The sequence below is a fragment of the Cervus canadensis genome, chromosome 15, assembly GCF_019320065.1.
Source record: "Cervus canadensis isolate Bull #8, Minnesota chromosome 15, ASM1932006v1, whole genome shotgun sequence".
NCBI lineage: Eukaryota > Metazoa > Chordata > Mammalia > Artiodactyla > Cervidae > Cervus > Cervus canadensis.
This window is the reverse complement of record NC_057400.1, coordinates 24,350,750-24,370,491: the sequence shown is the minus strand read 5'-3', so window position 1 is coordinate 24,370,491 and position 19,742 is coordinate 24,350,750. Positions and strand designations below refer to the sequence as shown.

At 34.6% G+C, this 19,742-nt stretch overlaps 1 protein-coding gene and 1 long non-coding RNA gene across 5 annotated transcripts in view; one reads left to right on the top strand and one right to left on the bottom strand.

Annotated features, from left to right (window-relative positions):
• ARHGAP15 (Rho GTPase activating protein 15) overlaps positions 1-19,742 on the bottom strand; it is a 685,399-nt gene that overhangs the window by 162,162 nt on the left and 503,495 nt on the right. The window lies entirely within an intron of this gene.
• The window catches only part of LOC122453740, an 85,743-nt gene continuing 80,026 nt past the window's right edge, over positions 14,026-19,742 (top strand). For all 3 annotated transcript variants that reach the window (XR_006273151.1, XR_006273152.1, XR_006273153.1), the window contains exons 1-2: positions 14,026-14,229; positions 15,516-15,623. This is a non-coding gene — a long non-coding RNA (uncharacterized LOC122453740). The remainder of the gene's footprint in view (positions 14,230-15,515; positions 15,624-19,742) is intronic.

Sequence of the window (19,742 nt, the reverse complement as noted above, 5' to 3'; positions counted from 1 at the left end):
ATTGCCAACATTCCTTCCAGAATACATCACTTGTATTCCTGTTTGCTATTGATGTTTGGTTTTTAAGCAAACGCATAGACCTCTTCAAGACTCTTAAGTTTTCAACCCTGAGAAACATACCTCTCCTCTTCTTCTATCCAGAATATTTCCTAGGGTTTCTATCTTCTGTCTGCATACTCTCTATTCTCAACAGAAGTAAAACAAAACTTCTATTTAAAGAACAGACTGCTCAAGGCTGTGGAGGGCAAGCAGGGTGTGATAGAGACATGCAAGGTTTGGCTGATCTTGCTGGGTGGCGAATCCAACTCCACTTCTAAGCTCCTTCCCTGTGGCCACCTCCCAGCTGTGTGCTGGGCCATGCCTAGTTGCTCAGTTGTATCTGGCTCTGCAACCCTATGGACTGTAGCCCACCAGGGTCCTCTGTCCATGGGGATTCTCCAGGTAAGAATACTGGAGTGGGCTGCCATGCCCTCCTCCAGGGGATCTTCCCAACCCAGGGATCAAACCCAGGTCTCCCACATTGCAGGCGGATTCTTTACCATCTGAGCCACCAGGGAAGCCCAAGAATACTGGAGTGGGTAGCCTAGCCCTTCTCTAGGGGACTTCCCCACCCAGGAATTGAACCAGGGTCTCCTGCATTCAGACAGGTTCTTACCAGCTGAGCTACCAGGGAAGCCAATGGTGGCCAAGAGACAACACCGTGGCTGAGAAATTTTACCATGTGTACTTCATGGAATACCATCTAAAGTCTTTACATCGCTCCATAATTGCTGTAGACCTTGGAAGTTTCTAACTCTGTTTACTCCCCTACCCAGTTTAGACACTATTTTTGACAAGATTTCATCTGTCTCTAGATTTACACTCCACAAATGTATCATTGTTTTACAGTTTCTTTAGATTTACCCATAAGTTTAGTTTCTTCACTAATCTTTCCTTCTAACAGTTCAGACATTTCTTCTGGCAGAATTTAATTCCTTCCTGAAACACATTCTTATAATACTGTTTTGAGAGAGTCTGTTGATGTTAAATTCTCAGATTTGTTTGCTTGAGGTTGTTTCTATTTTGCTACCAGAATATATATAGACACATGTTATTAGTTGAATGTTATTTTTTTTATGTAAGAAAAATGCCACTTATCAAACTACCTTTTCTATCTTTCTGTACCAATTTTAAGTTAAATATTTACCTTTTGAGATTAAAGTCTCTCTTTCTCCCTTAAATTAGATTTTCGAAGGGAACAATAAGAGGGAATTATTAAGCTGATTAATTGCTCCCTCCTATTAAGTGACTGACTAACATTTTAAGGGAGATCTGGACAGGGCAGTTCTCATGGTTGGCCTCCTGCTTTCTTTTAGAAAAGTCATATGAGGGAATTTTTTCATATCAACTGGATTAAAGGTAGATTTTCCTATCTGCATTAGCATCTGAATTAAGATACATAAGCCTATATATATTATGTATAATATAAACTATAAATAATTTTTCCATAGCTCTTACAAAAGAATATCAATTTTATATGTTTATCTCTTTATTATCATATTTTGTATTTAAGCAAATCAACTATCAAGTGATAATAAGAGAAGCCCTGAATTCTGCCATGTTCCTAAATTATAAATTCTCAAAAGTTCTTTTTTATATCACTGTAATTTCAAAATGGCTATAAACATGTATTACTGTTAGGTGAAGGTGGTGGTTGATGGGAGGGATAGGAAAAGGAAAAGAAAAGGAAAGGGAAGCTTAAATTAGTGAGAAATAAAATTATGGTCAATTTTGGTTCATTTAAAATAGATTGTTATATATTATTGAGGATAATAAATGATTCTTGGTGGAATTCCTTAGAGGATCTGAATTAATGATTAGTGATAAAGGTTTTATAGTTAGAACACCACTTTGGTGAAGAACAACTTTTATAACTAATTTAGAATGCTTAAAATTGTCCCTAGATTTTTGGAAGCATTTTTTGAAGATTTTTTTGCATAATAAACAGGTAAACATCAATCTATTCCATCAATCTATATGAATCATTAATTAGTGAAATCTAAATTATTTGGAAGGATGATACAGACTATTCTAAAGATCTGGCTTAATGATTCTAAATAAAAATAAGGATAACAATCAGAGTAAGGGTTAAGACAAATGCTAGTTTACATGTAATTTAGTTTCAAGAGTAATTATTTTAATTTTGGGCAAGTTGGGTAGATGCACAAATGGCGACTTTTATTCAAATCATCATTGTTTCTCTCTTCCAAATGATCTGATTTCGTCAACCCCATTTCTCTGGGGTTGTTATGACATGAATTGAAAGTTTTAGCATTCTTTGAACAGTAAAAAATAAAAGCTCTTGTTTGCTTCTAATTTCAGTAGAAACTTTTGCTTCACACAGGAAATGACAACATGGGTTGAAAAGGCTCTACTCAGATGTAGCAATCTAGATGTTTCTCTTCATATTGACTCAACCTAAAATTTTCATTTTAATGAGAATTAGACCATGGCATTTTTCCTTAGCAAAGCCACATTTCCATTCCAGGGACTGTGTTTTAATTCCTGGTATAAACTGAACATAATCCCAAAGAATAGAGTCAATACCATCTCTTCTCTTGGTACAAAACCAGATGGTTTGGGGCAAAATTTGAGATTGTCCATCTATTAAGGGAAACCTAAATTCACCCTCACCTTAAAATTTTTTCTTTACATAAAAGGAATGCCTAAAAGCCTCAAGTTAACAATCACTCTTAATTTAAGAGTTGGATCTTGGTTAGAATATAAATTCCCCTGAAAAAGACAATACTCTTAGGATTATTTGTACTTAATACCTAATATTTGCAGGTTTCAGATACTTTTCTGAGAGTAGGTTTTAGAAAAGAAAATGAGAAGAAAATACAGAGGAAATACATCTCTTAGAGGACTTAGAAGGTATCCTGAAGAAAAGGACTAGTGGACAAATGTTGATAAATTTCTGCTTCCTCAGAATCTTATCACGGGCTTCCCCAATATTCAAGCATGAATATGTTCTTTCATCCCTTTGATTAGTTTTCATTTGGTATGTCCTGTGTTCTAGACTGTGCTAAGGATTGGGGGTGCAAATTGAACACAGTATATTTTCTGTTTTAAGGAATTCTACTCTAGTGGAGGAGGACATCACCAACAATCAAAATACATAGTGACAAATGTGTAAGGGAAGACTGTAAGAGGCTCCACTGGAGGATTATGCAAAATAGATGGACTATTGATCTATAAACACTTTTTGAAGTTCAAATATTTATTTACAGGAATATGAGATGATGCTAATTTAGTATAATGTACACTGAATTCAGTCAACCATTGCTGGCCTTATATTACCAGCCCTAGGAATGTCTTACTACATTTCTTCTCTGAAGATACAGTTCTAGCAAAGCTTAAAATATTTTAATATCTGGTCAAGTCAGCTGCTCTGACAGCAATTGATTTGCTGAATGTCAAATCTGTTCACACGGAATTTAATGGGTTTTAATAAGGTTGGAGATGGGATAAACCTAAATAACGTTTGAATAAGTATTTGCCAATTTAACTTTTTATATTTTGGTTGAATAGGAGGTGTTTCTATTTCTAAACATGGATTTACATCCTGGGCTTGATGGCAGCACCACTATTCATTTTACGGATTATAATATATCTTGACACAATCCAGGGAATTTGAAGGTAGAATTGACACTCCATCATTTGCTTGCACAGTTGTGTCTTTTCCTAAAACTGAACAACTTAAGCAGGGGGTGATTATAGATGTTAACTTTGACACTGCTGACATTTGTCACCTTATGCCATAATATTAACATTATTTAAACATATTTGTGGAAGGGCTTCCTGATTGTTCAAAGCACAGTCTAGCATTCTGAAACGTACAGGCTCTTGTAACATTTGCTCCGTCAGCAATCAACGCATCAGCTTTTCTTTGAGAGGTAAATATTACGTGTCATGTTCCATAGGGGAAAACAGTAAGACTGCTATGACATAGTCTTTGATAATTTTTCCTTCTATTTTCCCTTTGTTTTAGAGGTTACTTGTATCAGAAATGAAATAGGCTGTGAATTTCTCTTTGTCCTTCATCAATCAAAGCTGATCAATTATAAGGCCAGCAAAACTGGATCACAACTCCTAGCTACATGGTCATATTACACTCATATTATTACTAAAAGCCACATCTATATTCCAAACTTGGATACTATAACCCCTTTGTCATTTTCCAATAAAAAGACCATACCAAATAGGCCGAGCACACCGTAATTAGCAGCTGGCAGAGAAAGCCGTAAATCTGTATGAGTTCTGAACGATTTGCTTACATTGTTGCTTTGTTGACAAATGATGCTGTACATGTTAATGTTCCTGAAATGTCCCCATTGCACCTGACGTGCCAATAAATGCCAGCCAGCTGTATGAATTATGGAAATAAGATTTTTGTTTATGAAGGTATCCCAGACATTTATTTTACAGCATTCCTCTCGACAGATTTAATGTCTGGAGTTACGTTGAGAAGATATTTGCTACCTGACATAATGGATAATGGAAACTTTAAAGGCTCTTTTTTTCCTCCTTTTAATGATGAGATTAATACATCCACACACGCACACACATGCACACACATATATGTATTTCAACATTTACCTTTTGATTTTATAATTTTCTCTTAATTTTTTAACATCATGCACTCCTGCTCAAGAGTAAAATAAGTTATCAATTTCCAATTAAGACTATTGGGGTGAATATTTAGAATTATATACTGATCATTTTTGTTTCCATTCCAATCATTCTTTTAGTGTGTATGTGAATAGCACAAAAATATTTTGTACTCATTATATTGTTTTGCATTTGTTGATCTATTACTTTATTGTTGATCTAAAAAAGGTGTGTGTGTAAGTCGTGTCCAGCTCTGCGATCCCGTGGACTGTAGCCTGCCAAGCTCCTCTGTCCATGGGATTTCCCAGGCAAGAAAACTGGAGTGGGTTGCCATTTCCTTTTCTAGGAGATCTTCCCTACCCAGGGATCAAACCCATGTTTCCTGCACTGCAGGCAGATTCTTTACCACTGAGCCACCAGGGAAGCCCCCCAAAAGCTTTACTTGTGGATATTTCTTTTACAAGTTAGTATTCTTGTACTTTCTTTTACAAGAGTAAAAGTACTTTCTTTAACAAGTTGCAAATAGCTTTATTTTAATATACTTTAAAATAATGTATTCTATGACTAGGGATCCTACAAACTTTGCTTCATTGCCCATGGCATCACAAAAATCCTTTATTCAGATGAGAGAGTTAATTTATTATTAAAGAGCTCTCATATGAGATAAAATTACCTGATCTTATAGTAATCACAAAATAACCACTAGTTCTGAAACTTATAAAACAGTCACAAAATAAATTAAATCATACTAATTTAAAAGCCTTTTCTCTAATATAAGTATAAAAGGTATAATTCCTAGATATGAATACTAGCCTTCTTAAGTTTTAATCTTCAAAACGTTTTCAGATGGTTGCTCATGATTGTGTTTGAATTATTATACTTTTCCATAGGTCAAAGGGGATTAGAAATTATGATTTTTGGACTATAATAATACTTTTGTCTTCTGTTTCCATACCAAGAATGAACTGAATCAGGACCTAGAACTGTTGATAATACATGGCCAATAAGATTTTGAATTTGATTCTTGATCTTCAAAGGATTTGCCATATCATATGGCGTGTGATTTAGAAAAGAACCTTCCCTCAGTGACTGGTTACATCGTTTCTCATCTGGATTAATTTGTTTAGTTGATTTTTACATACTTAGGCCAATGTGCTTTGTCCACAGAATTTTTGCTATACCTTCCCACATCCTACTCAAGATCTCTAAGCTACCTAAAGTCTCAAAACAGTAGGAAAAAAAAATGCCTCATTATGGAACTTTGAACAATGGCACCTTAGGGATGATTAACATACAAATAGGGAGGAAAGTCAAATCACCTTTGTGAACAAAGGCAATTCCCTTCAAATGTTTCTTGCCTCACAAAAGAATCCAGATGGCAAAAATGATGCTTAAATAAATGCTGGCTCTAGCTCAATTCTTCTGGTTCACATTGGCTACAATAGACACTCACATGTATATATTAACCATTTCACAGATTTTGTGCAAAGAGTGAGCTACATGTCCATAGACCTATTGTGTTTAAAGAGTTAAGTCTCCAATTCTTGGCTTGCTGCTTTAGTCTGTATTTGCTCAAAGGAGGATTAAGGGTAATGTGCAGCAGAGGAACAACGTAAGGGGACCTGGACTATATCTCTCGCCTCAATATACCTGCACAACGGGAAATGTGGGGCTCCAGACTCCACTCTCCATGTTTTATTTCACGTGCATGGAATTCATTGAAACTAATGGGAAGGAAATTATAGTCGTCTCACAGGTCTCCTAACTACAGGTTTCTGTGTGGATAAATTTAACTTGTCAAGATTTCTTACAGAATGACACAACAAAAGTCAAATAGTCAACGAAGAATAGCAGGAAAATCTACAAGTATTCAATTCCCCCATTTTGGTTAAATAAAACCAGATACATCATAGGCAAAGATCAGAGTGTGACTGGAGATTTTCCAAAATGATACTATAATTTCTTACTGAGTTGTGAAGTTAAACACACACAAAGTAATAAATATCTAGAAAAACATAGTTCATCTAATTATCTGAGTAAAATTTTAAAATGAATTTTTTATAGGCAAATCTTTTCATATACTCCACTAGGATACAAAAGGATTGACATTCAAAAAATTAAAAGGAGTTGTTAAATGGTGTTTGACTATTAATCATTCAGAAAGAGCATTTCATCCAGGAAATACTGACTATAATAAATAAATATCTGAAACAGAGAAATGGGCTATGCTGCTTTATGGGGCAAAGTAAAGCAGTAAAAGAAAGTTTCTTCAAACATGAATCCTTCTAAAAAGAGAGTTACGAGAAATTTTATCCCAGCAATATTTGCAGAATAGTAAGAAAATAATAATAATAACCATTTATCTCACTTGTATTTGAAGTTGGAACTTCACAAGGTAGGATTACTAATTTTGTGTTATAGTTGAAGAAGCAAAGTCCTAAGATATTCTAACTTTTCAAGGCTGCGCCAGTTTCACAGAGCAAGGCTTGAATTCATCCTAGGCCATGTGACTCCAGAACTCACATTTTAAAGTACAAATTATTTCGTGCTTAGAAATGACACGTGCTGATTGTCACAATCTAATTTTATGATTTAATGAATGTGTTTTGGAAACTTTACTGAAAAATGGAAAGCAAAGCCAAGTGGATTGCGGAGGAAGATTCTCTGGACAGAAGAGTTGCGAGGAAAGGATAAGTAACAAAAATAATTAACAAAGTATTTGTGAACAGTAAGGTGGGCATGGTACACCAAATGGATACTTCTGGAAATTTACAAGAAGAATCTTTTTCAGGCTCCTGAGTGCATGATATCCTAAATTCACATAGGTCATCATCAGGAGAAGTCCTGAATTGGATGCCTAATTTTTGTGAAAAAATAGCTCCTGCGTACTTGTCCACTTCAAAATGAGAACTTGCCCACTTCACTGTTCACAATTACTTTATTATTTTTTTGCTACTACTAATCATGCCCTACAAACTTCTGTCTGTTCAGAGCATCCTCTTTTCCAATCCACCTGACTTTGCTTTCCATTTTTCAGTGAAGTTCCCCAAATGAGACTATCATCTGCAACAAGTATTGAATCAAGGGAGAGAAAATATATACAGATTAACTACTAAGAGCTAAATGTTTGAAACTGCAACAATACTACTCACCAACTCATAAAAAATGCCCACCCCCACCAAGTTTTAGTCTCACTTTTTCACTAGCCTCAAAAGTCTGCTGAGCTAGGGCCACATCTTATATTTACACTCTGTTGTTTTGTACCTGGGACATATAGGCCAATGAATTCATGTTTGTAAAAGAAGAGTGACTGCAGACTCAAGAAGCTTACCCTATACCTAGAGTGAGGTAGAATTTAAGATAACACTATGCATCTTGACACAGTGTCTGAAAGTATATTGACATTAGATTCATATTAATCCTAGGTTTGAATCTTGACTCTGTCACCTATTAGCTCTGTGCCCATAGGCAAATTAACCTTACTAGCTGTGTTTCCTTATCAGCACAATTGAGACAGTAATGTCTACTACTTCTTTGGGCTCTAAGTTTATTAAATGAGATAATATTTGTAAATCACGCCATGCAATGGTGGTATATAATAAGTGTTCAAGAAATACTGTTAAAGATATGGTAGTTTTGAGAAAGTAAAAAAGCAAATACTGGAAATGACTCAAACCTGTCATCCTAGTTTAGTAAGAGCAGTCAAATTTTGTAGGCAGTAGAGCATACACAGAGAAAGTAGATTTCTTAGAACAGAGATTAAATTTCTCTATCATTCCAGTGATTAGTGACCACTTAAGTGGAGACATATTTTTAGGCAATAAAAACCACACTTCTAATAACATGCTGAAAGGCAGGAATTAAGGTATAGAAATAAAGGTTTGAGAATAATTTGATTGCAGGTGACAGCTGAACTATGCAAGTTCTCTGAAGAAGGAGTGAGTAGAGAAAAGGGTCTAAAGTTGAACCTTCTCCAGCCTAGTTCAATAGATGAAATATTAATACAGATGAGGAACCAGCAAAAGGGACCCTAAGACCTTTTTAAACTCTTAACTCAGGAAGTAGGTAAAAAAGACCATGGGAGACAGCAGATGGTTGGGGAGGTCAAACATGAATATAAATTTACTATAGAGTATCGGGAACATGTCCAAGCCAGGGAGGAAATATATTAAACTGAGCAGAAAATAAAAGATTCTAGAATCATTTAATTTTCAACATAGTACAGGTGGTATTTCTTTGTGGGAGAATTTCTGATGAGTATGCCCAGGAGGGACACAGTCTAACTTAACTAATTAGATATCCATACTTTTTCTCTTCTGTTCATAAAAGCAAACTGGAATGCAATGAGAGTGTTATTTTTTTAAAAATGGAAACCTTGATTTTTCTCCAATATATTTAGAAGATAAATAACTCGAAAACATGAGTACTTAAAGCAATTGAGATCACTGTTCTAGAATGTGATAAAGGGTAGAAAGCCAGATGGAGGGCCTGCCTAGAGGGTACCACTGGTGCCCCAGATCACTTATCTAAAAGGACTCTAAAAGGTCACTTCAAATGTAATGAGCAGGGAAAATTTATAGTATTAGAACTTCTCTTAGGAGGAAAACTGTATATAGTTCTTTGATAAGCTGTTTGACAAGCAGGATAGGAGCTAAAATTCTAGGTGGTTATGCTTGAGTAAAACCAAAATAGTGTTAAACTGTTTTCTAAGGAAGTTAAGCCCAGTTAAGAGAAAGGTTTTTGATGCACTGAATGGGGTCTACAAGATGAGGTACTGGCAACAATAGACTTCTTTTCTATTATACTTTTTCTAATAGACTTTCTATTAGACTTTATTTTCTAATAGACTCCAAACCCCAGTACTAGAGTTTGCCATTAAGAAATGCTTACTAAATATTTATATCAGTTTAAAGAAGTGACAAATGATTGGTGTTCTTTGGAGGTCAAATGATAAGTTTGACCATAGCATAAAATTATTATCCCACCAGTGGTGTCCACATGTCTCCAAACAGTTCAGACGGAGGACTGGTACTATAGAAATTGTTATGAAAGAGGAAAGATGAAAGAAAGGGAGGCCTTTGCCCTTTATTTTGGGAAGGATAAGATCAACTAAAGTAAGAGGCATTTGGGAAGGAGTAGTATATTTGACTTGTTTAAATTAATTCATTAGAAGGGAAGAGATTTTTCTAGGAATATTTGAGTAAAGATCAAAACACAATGACACAAACTTCAAAAGTCCAGAGGAACTTAGGTCTTAGATTATTTCATTTAAAAAGCATCTAGATTGAGTGCTTTGAAAACATACCAAAAGCAATAAAGAATGAAAAAAAACCATAGAGAACTGCAACACCACTAACAGCAAAATCCCTCCAATCTTCATTCAATACAACAAAAAAAGTAGCCAGAGCTTCACACTACACACAGTCATGTGTCCTATGAACTGCTATGGAATCTGTACCAATACGAGGACAGAAACAATTAATAAGAGCCAACACAAACTCCAGAAATGAAGAGAAAAGGGGTTTCCTTCCAAGTGTCATCGTTTAGAGTGTGATATCTGATGATCCAACAGAATACCAGGTCTGGGAATGGAATGGGTGCGGCCTGTGAGTAGGCAAATATCCTAGAAATTTATGCCACAGAAAGTCAAGGAAGGTAGCATGGAAGCAAAATCATTTTATTGTTTATTCCCGAGTTACTTAGCTGAGGAAGAGTTCCGAAGAGGAAACTGCACGGAGGGAGATGAGACAGAAATTTCCAGGTTCCAACAAACAGAGCCGTGTTACTGAGAGACAGAGAGAAAGATTAAATTGCCCAATTCAAGGATTAGTAGTAATCAGAAAAAATAAGTAAGGATTACAAAAGTACCAAGGTATCACTGTTTAGATAAGAATAAAAAGACAGGGGAATATAAATCATAAGAGAAATTATTCAAGAAACCTGGATAGTTCAGGCAAATAGTTATCTACACTTGAAAAAATATCAATAAAATTTATCAGAAATTTAAAAATATTTTTAATTTTTAAAAAGAGCTATACATATTCAAAGGGAGAAAAACAAGTTGATCAAGCTCAGGAAATAAGTGAAATAAAAAAAAAAACAATGTAAAAATGTCAAAGTAGAAGAAAACTTGAATGCATATATAATTGAAAATACAGGATAAGATATAGACTAGAAGAAATTAAACAAAATGAAAAGGTTAAACACATAAAACATGCCTGAATAATTTTATGTGTATGAATAAAGGTGATTATAATACAAAGACAAAACTAGTGCTCTTTAAGATCAAAGAACAAACGGAACAGAAATAAACAATTAAAGATGAAATAGAAGAAAATTTTTTGAACTAGAGAAACACTTAAATTTGCTTACTGGAAAAATATACTTAGTTTCAGGAAAAATTGGTACATATCCTAGTAGGTCTAAGGATAAATAAAAAGACATATGGTTTTCCACACAGCACAGGTAATTCATATTAAGAGAGAGAGGGGGGAAAAAAAGATTGGTGTTAGAATACTTCATAGCAATGCTCAGTGCCTAATGAAAAGGTTTGCAAAATTCAGAAAAATTCATTCAGTAACTTGAGAGTAACCTACTCATGCTCCTTTATTGGAAATGCAACTGGATAACAAAATGTAATAAACAGAAAGTTTAAATGAAGTCCTTGAGAATAAAGAAAACTTGATAAAATGACTAGATGTGAGCATTTTTTCCTTTTGTAGCATAGAACTAAGTCTAAACAACACTGGGAATGATGATTACAAATGTGAATGTTACCCTTGTCAATAATAAAATCCTAAATAAATTGAAGATCATCTGGAAGGAAGAACACCTTCCAAATCTTTTGAATAGCAAAAATTTTACTCTAAATGGAAATAATTCTTTTCACTTCAAAATCTTAACATTTTACTCAGGGTTAAGTTATCTTTAAGGAGCTAATCACTCTTGGGTCAAATAAACATTTATTTGAAGTTTAGCCATTCATTTCAAACTCATTTAAATTTCTTTTTCTTCTTAAAATTCAAGTAAAACTAAACATAAAACATTTTACTAAAAAGTAACTATGGCAGAGTCCCATTTTTATCTATCTTACTATCCATCTCTGTCTATATCACTATATCAAGAGTCATCTTGAATGCTATTCACTGACTATTAACATAATTATACATGTGTATATTTTATTATGTGCTTATTTATGAAATGACTACATGACATTTTTTCTTTTTCTTCGTGTATTTTTGTACTGTTTGAATTTCTGTCACAGTTAATATTTTAATACAAAAAATTCTAAAATATTCTTTCAACAAACAACAATATAACTGCTTAAGGTCAGAGTTGAGGTGATTTTATCACTCTACATTCAGTCAATATAGAATTATAAAGAAAAGTTACAGGCTTAAGCAAATCTCTACATTCTTTTAGTTTTAGTCTAGGGAACTATGAACTTCTTATAGGATTTATCTTGCATTTCTCTAAATTTAGAAAGGATATTTTAAGTCTCAAGATGATTTCTTAACACACAGAATGTTTCTAATCCATCTCTCTATGCTTTTATCAATATGCTTAGGAAATGTAAAATTAGTTTCATAGCAAAAAGTAAAACACAAAGATATTTGCAAGGGATTCCAAAGCCGAATACAAATTATTTGGGACTATTTAGAATTGTCTTCCCCAATGGTTCAGTAAGTAAAGAATCTGCTTGCAGTGTAGGAGACACGGGTTCAATCCCTGGGTTGGTAAGATCTCCTGGAGAAGAAAATGGCAACTCACTCCAGTATTCTTGCCTGGGAAATCCCATGGACAGAAAAGCCTGGTTGGCTACAGTCCATGGGGTTGCAAAAAGTCGGACATGATTGAGCACGCACGTACATTTAGAATTACAGATTTCACTGTCAGTTGTTCTGATATGGTCATATTTCATTTTCAGAATTTTTCAGGTATTTAGATTTTAAATTTTGCAACTGAGAATAAAAGATGTGTGACAAATTATTTACATTCATAAAAATTGCTTTGCTGAATTACAGTTTGATTTCAATTGGCTTCAGAAAATATAATATATATCTATACTGTCAGATTTTTAATGCTCTAATTATCTAGATTATGTTGCAATAATGTTGCTATTCTCTTCTAGGGTTTTTAATTTACCAGAATACTACAAATAAATAGATTGTGAACGTTCACATACTTTGATTCCCAGAAGACTTGGAATTTACTGATTTTCTGTCCTGCCTTGTGTCTACACTGTTGGAATAATTTTACTCAAATTCTTTTGGATATTTACTTTCATGACATTTCTTTCCAAATATCTGACTTCAATAGAAGGCATCTTTAGCAGTTTGAAAAAATAAGAATGGTAAATCTTGGGTGATATTTTCTCATATTGCATTTATTTAATCTATTAGTTAATGGAGAATACAAACTATAATGCTTCAATTTTAAAATTTCAAATTTACCTAGAAGCATCTCAATGCAGGCAAAAGATAAGATTTAGTTGAAACTCTGAGAAATGATGGGAGAAACTAGTTTTCTCAACCAATAAAATGCTTAAAAATTAGTAGTAGACATTTAACTATAAGTAAATAAAAGTAGTATTTTGCAGTAACCAGGACAAAAAAAAATTCTTGGAGAAATTTTATTCAGAATTATTTCTAAATATAAGAATTGCTAGTTTATCCTTGCTCACAAGAGGTCTTCCAGTCTGAGCTTTAACTTGATCTCCATGTTTAAATAAACTCAGACAAAATCTTAGAAATATCCCTGACAGAACCTAACTCCCTACATTAATTTTCGATTTGTCTAAGAATTCAGAAACATTGTTTTAAATAGATTCTGTTAAGTAAATCCATGCCATCTACCTTTCTGACTTATTTTTTAAAAATGAATGCAAGTAATATCAATCATGAATAACTTGACTTTCTATAAAAGTAACAGTTCATAAAAATCTATGAAACTACTACTGGGAACAAACAAATTAAACAAATGACAATGTAAAATAATAAAACTGCTGTTGTCCTCCTCTGGTGGAAGAACTGCTTCTTCTATGGGACTAATACATCTTGCAGAAACAATTTTAGATAATAAGTAACACATGGATTTAGCTTTTATTATTCTTCTAAAAGAAGACAATTATATTTATGTGATAAACTGTTCAGTTTAAAGTAGCATGATGTTTATATTACTGGCCACTTAAATAATCTTTGACATGCTTCTATGTGGATCAGCAGCCCGCTTCTCTTGCCATCTCTCTTACATTTAAGTCCTGTCTCTTTACAGTGCTGGTCATGTGCCCTCAGAGCATCAGGAATTCACTCTGGTCTCTACGTGGGACTGATGGAAGAAAAAAATTTCTTACAGTGGATACGGCTAACACACATCCAACTCCTCCTCCCTGCCACACACCTACCATCTGAGTTCTCTCCTCTTCCTGAAGAGAAAGTTGGCACATGACCTCAGTCAGTGTTTGACAGAATGAAAGGAAAGGAGCTTTCGAAGTTTTGCTTTTGCTAAATGAACGTCAAGTAGGTGTTACCCGTAACAAGTTTCTGAAGCACTGAGACCTTCTCACTCATTGGAAAGCAGGTTAGAGATGTATTTTATATTACTTTTTTTCACCTTTATGTTTTTTTAATTGAAGTATAGTTGATTTACAATGTTGTGCTTGTTTCAGAAAAGTGATTCAGTTATATATACTTAATATCTATTTTTTCACATTCTTTTCCTTTATATCCATATTTTTCAGATTCTTTTTCTTTTTTCCTCTTTTCATGTTATTACAAAATATTGAGTATAGTTCCCTTCGCTATATAGTAGGCCCTTGTTGGTTATCTATTTTGTATATACTACTGTGTATATGTTAATTCCCAAACTCCTAATTTATCCTTCTTCCTCCATTTTCTTGTTTGGTAACCTTAAGTTTGTTTTCTATGTCTGTGGTGGGTATGTTTCTGCTTTATATCAGTTCATTTGTATCACTTTTTTCAGATTCAATATAGAGTAAGATATGACATTGGTGAAGTTTTGTGAAGTAGAGAGAACCCTGTAGACATCTGACGAGTTGCCTTCCACAATTCATCTAAAAATGCTTAATAAAAGCAGAGAAAAGTTTGTCTCCACATCTTTCAGTGTGACTGCCCCCTCACTCACACAGACATTTCTGAAGGAGGGAAATGAATTTCCAAATTCTCACTTTGGCTCACTCCTCAGTTGCTGCTGGGTGTTTAGGGAAGACTTGTTAAAAAGTGATGGAGTTTGCTTTGCCGACTTGTGCTTCTGTAATGAATCTCTTACAGAATAACAGTTGGCTTAGTATTTACCTATGCCCCTCCTCTCTGCTCTACTGAGTGAGTTGAATAATTTTAATAATCAAAGGCATAGAGTCTGCATCTAGTTTAGAAGTGAAACCATGGGTAATTTTCAGATGGGTTGCCCTCAATTTTTGATGAATTGTCACAGAAACAGGAATTAACACAATTCGAAAATCCCATCCACTAACAGACACAGATCAGCATCTGTGGATGATTTCTTCTAACCCACTACCCTCATATTTCCTTCCCTGCCCCCCCTAGTAAAAACACACCCCTTTGCCTCATGCTTCCGATTTAGCGCAATCATGCCTCTCACTGGCCATTGCCTTGCAGGACACCAGCTGCCAAACACAGAGACGCAAGATATGAGGGTTTGAAATATAAAGTCTTATTAATGTAAAAGATGTGCACATCTTGATCTCATGTCCAATATTAGACTCAAATAAGACTGCTCAGCCTTCAGAAGCAAGAATACAACTGCATCATAAACTGCAGTTATCATTTTCCAGAGTCTTTAAATGAGTAATCTCATCTCATCTCATCTCATTTCAGGTCTTTCAGAGAAAGAAACGGCCCTGTTCCCATCTTTTCCAATCCCCTCCCCACCAATAAGGTGATTTGTGAGAGAAGCCCCAATCTTTGGAAGGTTTTAAGAAACTGTCTTTGAAGGTAAGATTTTGCTCTTCCATAGATTCTGAGAATCTGAAGTTAGGGGAGCTGCCAGGGGAGCTCAGAATATGCCATTTCTAGAATTGGAGCAGCTAATTTCATGCATAAATAAACTGCACTGTTTTTTCTTTTGTGTAGTAAGTCAGTTAAGACTCATTTATTTCTATCACTTCTGCACTAGTCCTTATGCCAAGTAGTGGAGGCAAAGGTGAGGAGCAATACTTGCCCTAATGAAATTCAGGCTCTACCAGTGAAAATACTGAGTGCTATGAAAAAAGCATGGGTATAATGGAGAAAGTCAAGAGGAGGAAGGGTGAGGTTGTCTGTGCCTGAGGGACCCGAGGACAGTTTCAGAGATGTGATTTTAGCTGGATTTTGAAGGATGAACAGGAATTTGCAAGCATTTGTGGGGCTCTGGAGTGGAAGCCTATTCTGGGAAGGACTAAAGTGTGTGCATGTTCACAGTGATGCACAAGCAGGCATAGAAAATTGCTGCTTTGACACCATTAACCCAGTTCTGCATAAAGTGATGCTATAAAAAATTGAAGCTTGTCTAACACATGTTATAGTGTATCAGGATAGATGTTGCTTGGCTCCTGCATCTTCCGGCTTTTTGTGGAGCTAATTAGTTAAACATCTATGCTTGAAAACAAGAACTCTGTTAAGAATGTATGTGTATGACTCATGTCCTTTGTCAAATTCCTTATCTCTCTATACCTCAGTCTGAAGACGGATGTGATACTAGTAGTTGCTACATAGGATTATTGAAATGATCAGTAAGAAAATGCTAACCAAACACTTAGCACATACAATACCTAGCACATAGTAAGGGCTTGATAAACATGAGTTATCAGTCTCATCATCACTATTAAGCACATATTATGTCACAAGTACTCTTCTGGGCACTTTAAGAGTAAAAATACAGAATAAGATATGATGCTACTCCTAAGGATCAAGATGTTTTTGGTTGGGGATACAAGTCAACTGCAGAATTAGTGTAAAGAGAAATATACATATATGAATTAGTATTATGTACTAATGTAATAAAACCCCTAAGAAATAGAGCAATCTAAGGCATTGATTATTATAAAATAATATCAAAATAAAAAAAACATGTAAAAAGAGGAAAAATAAGGAAATAAGATTAATTCATCAAAGGAATTTGGTAATTGAGATGAATTTTGAAACATGGTCTAAGCAAGGGAATTTCAGGGAAAAAAAAAGATCCAGAAAAGCAAGTCATAGAGGGAGAAGCAAATATAGCATTTTCTTCCTATAATGATTGTATTCATTTGCAAGAGCATAAGATTGGGTATGGGTTGAAAATAGCAGGATGTGGTCAGCTTCTGGAGAATGTGGTGAACTCTGAAGGAATTTATCTGGATTTTACACTAATAGATACAGTAAATGTACATTTAAATTTTGTCTTTTCATTTTCTATTTAATTGTGATAGCACAAATCTCTGAATACTCTGAGATGAGACAAGTTATTTTCACCTATCTTTGGCCCCCTAATTGAGTCTACTAATTAAATATAAAACTGAAAATATTGCTTGAGTTTCTCCTCTAACTTTGGAATATGCCATCAACCTAGTCTTCAATTGGCTCTGTATCCATATCATTGAAAAACTAGGGCAAGATTCGAAATAAAAAGCCTTTTCTCATCTCCTAGTGTTCGTCCTTAATATAACAAACAAATGCTATTCCGTTGCTGGTAATAGAGGGAGAGGTTTGTGTGGGAAGAGCTGGGTAAAGCCTGGAACTGTTGCTCTCTTAAAGGTGTGTCCCTCCAAAATATTTATTAACAACAACAACAAAAATATGCTTCATTCTCAATTTTAAAAGTTGCCTTTGAACACTGGCCTCTCTTGACAAAATATTTAGCTAATTTCCTCCATCTGAGGCATATCTTTTGGGCAGTTTTTCTGGAAATTGGATGGATCTGGGTTGCGCTGCTTATTCTTTCTGGGTTAGTTCCCCTCATAATCATAGGCACACATTTCTGAGAACATGGATCTGAATTAAGGACAGTCTATATCTACAGAATATAAAGGATCAAACTGACACACACAGAGACTAGAAGTACTATGCCCTAACTCAACTAAATAACTTTTTTTCCTCAAGGAGAGAAAACCATGATAGGTCAAATTCAAATAGATTCATTTTTGCCAAGATAGTTAGTGTCCATGATGTGAATCAGCTACAAATCCTCTTTTAGCAAACTTATGTTTGAATTAGTTGCCTATTCAATAGCCAATATGAATGGCAACTTCCCACCCTCTGATTTAACCATCCCTGAGAAGACCATGTACTTATATGCCTCCTATCACAGTTTAAATGCTCTCTTAAATATTCAATTTACAAAATTATGCCTAAATATGCAATACATTGTATTTGATTAAAAAATAATACAGTTTTGTCATCATTGTCATCTTATAGCATTTGCCTTATTATGTTGTGGCATTTTGAATATTTTTGATCAAACAGTATAAATGGAACAGGTTTTGCATACTGAGCATCTTAAAACCCACTTTCAAGAGATTTACTATCAATGCACATTTTCTGTTTGGCTGGAAAACATACGAACTTTATATTGTATATGATGAAATGTAAAATATTAATATTATTTAAAGTTAATGATATGTCAAAGGAAAATGGCTAATACATTATACAATTAAATGCCTATCATATTAGTTCATCTATTAACAAAATAAAATAGATTCAAATAGAAGGATTCTGACTTGTAGTTTTTCCAGCAAGGGTTGCCCATGTGTAAAACCTAATTTATTCAATTTTTAGACTGCTGGATACATCAGTTTGTAATTATTTGCATTATATTTGAACACTTTGTCATGTGTCTGTGATACAACAAAAAAAAACAGTTTTCTCTTCTTGTATGAAGGCATCTTCTACTGCACAGATGCCACCAACAGTGAAAAAAATATCAACCAAAAAATCCATCTCCCACTATGTCTAGAGAGTCACTGAGGATTTCTAAATATCCTGGAGTCATCAAAGTTCTTCATATTATGGTTTCAGACCCTTTGCTGAACTGTATGTTATCACACCTTAACCTAGTTCTGGGGTACATAGTTCTACACCATTATTCTGACTCTCTCAACATTTACCTATGCCTGTTCAAGGTTAAGTCTCTTCTTTTTAATACTCTATGTTGTAATTTTATACATCTTGGTCCATGCTTGTATATGATCATGTGCTTATTATTTTCTTTTCAATGTTGGTAACCTAAAATACATTGAAAACATATAAGTTTTTCTCCTAGAACAGTCCAGACTATAGATTAATTAAAAGCTGGGAACATGTTAGGGCCCTTGCTTGTGCTGGAGCAAGCTAACCATTTTAACTAGGATGGAATTACCCCTTTCCTGAACCTGTCAATTACAGCAATGTTTGTGTACATCATCCCAAAGCAATTACTGCATGTTTAAAAAAGCTCCCAAACCCTGTGAAATGGATTTACCCAAAGAGTTTTTAAGTGTGTTTGAAGACTGCTTGAAGATATGTGCATTCCATGAGTGTATCTTCCACACACCAGTCTCCATGGTATAACATCCACTGTCTTAACAGCAAAAGTTCATCTACTCATTGAACAGAGCATCTTACTTCTGGACCTTGTACACCAAATTTCCTCAGGGGAACATCTGACTTCTTTATGCCAGTTCAAATGCTCTGGGTGGGCCTCTTTCCCTACCTCCAAGTATGGATCACATGACATTGGTCTAAGCCAATCTCCCCGTGTGATTTTCTTAGCCACAGTGGCTGATTCAGGAATATTGGTTAATGAGTCAATTTTGATCATTAGTACTCGAGCCTGTTGAGGAAAAAGATTCCAGGGGACCACGTTGACCAAGAGATTTTGCAACCATTTTTGCCACCATGTGAAGCCTGAGCAGAGCTGAGGGATCCAGAATCTAGGTCCTGATGAGGCTGTTTAAGCAACCAATTTTAGTCATGATTGAGTCTGGATTATTTTCTGAATGTTCTAGTTGCATGAAAAATGTATTTAAATCAATTAGAATTGGTTTGCTACTCCTTGAAATCAAAGAATTCTAACTGATTTACTTGTATTTTCTACTTACTCTTTTGTTTCTTTAAAGA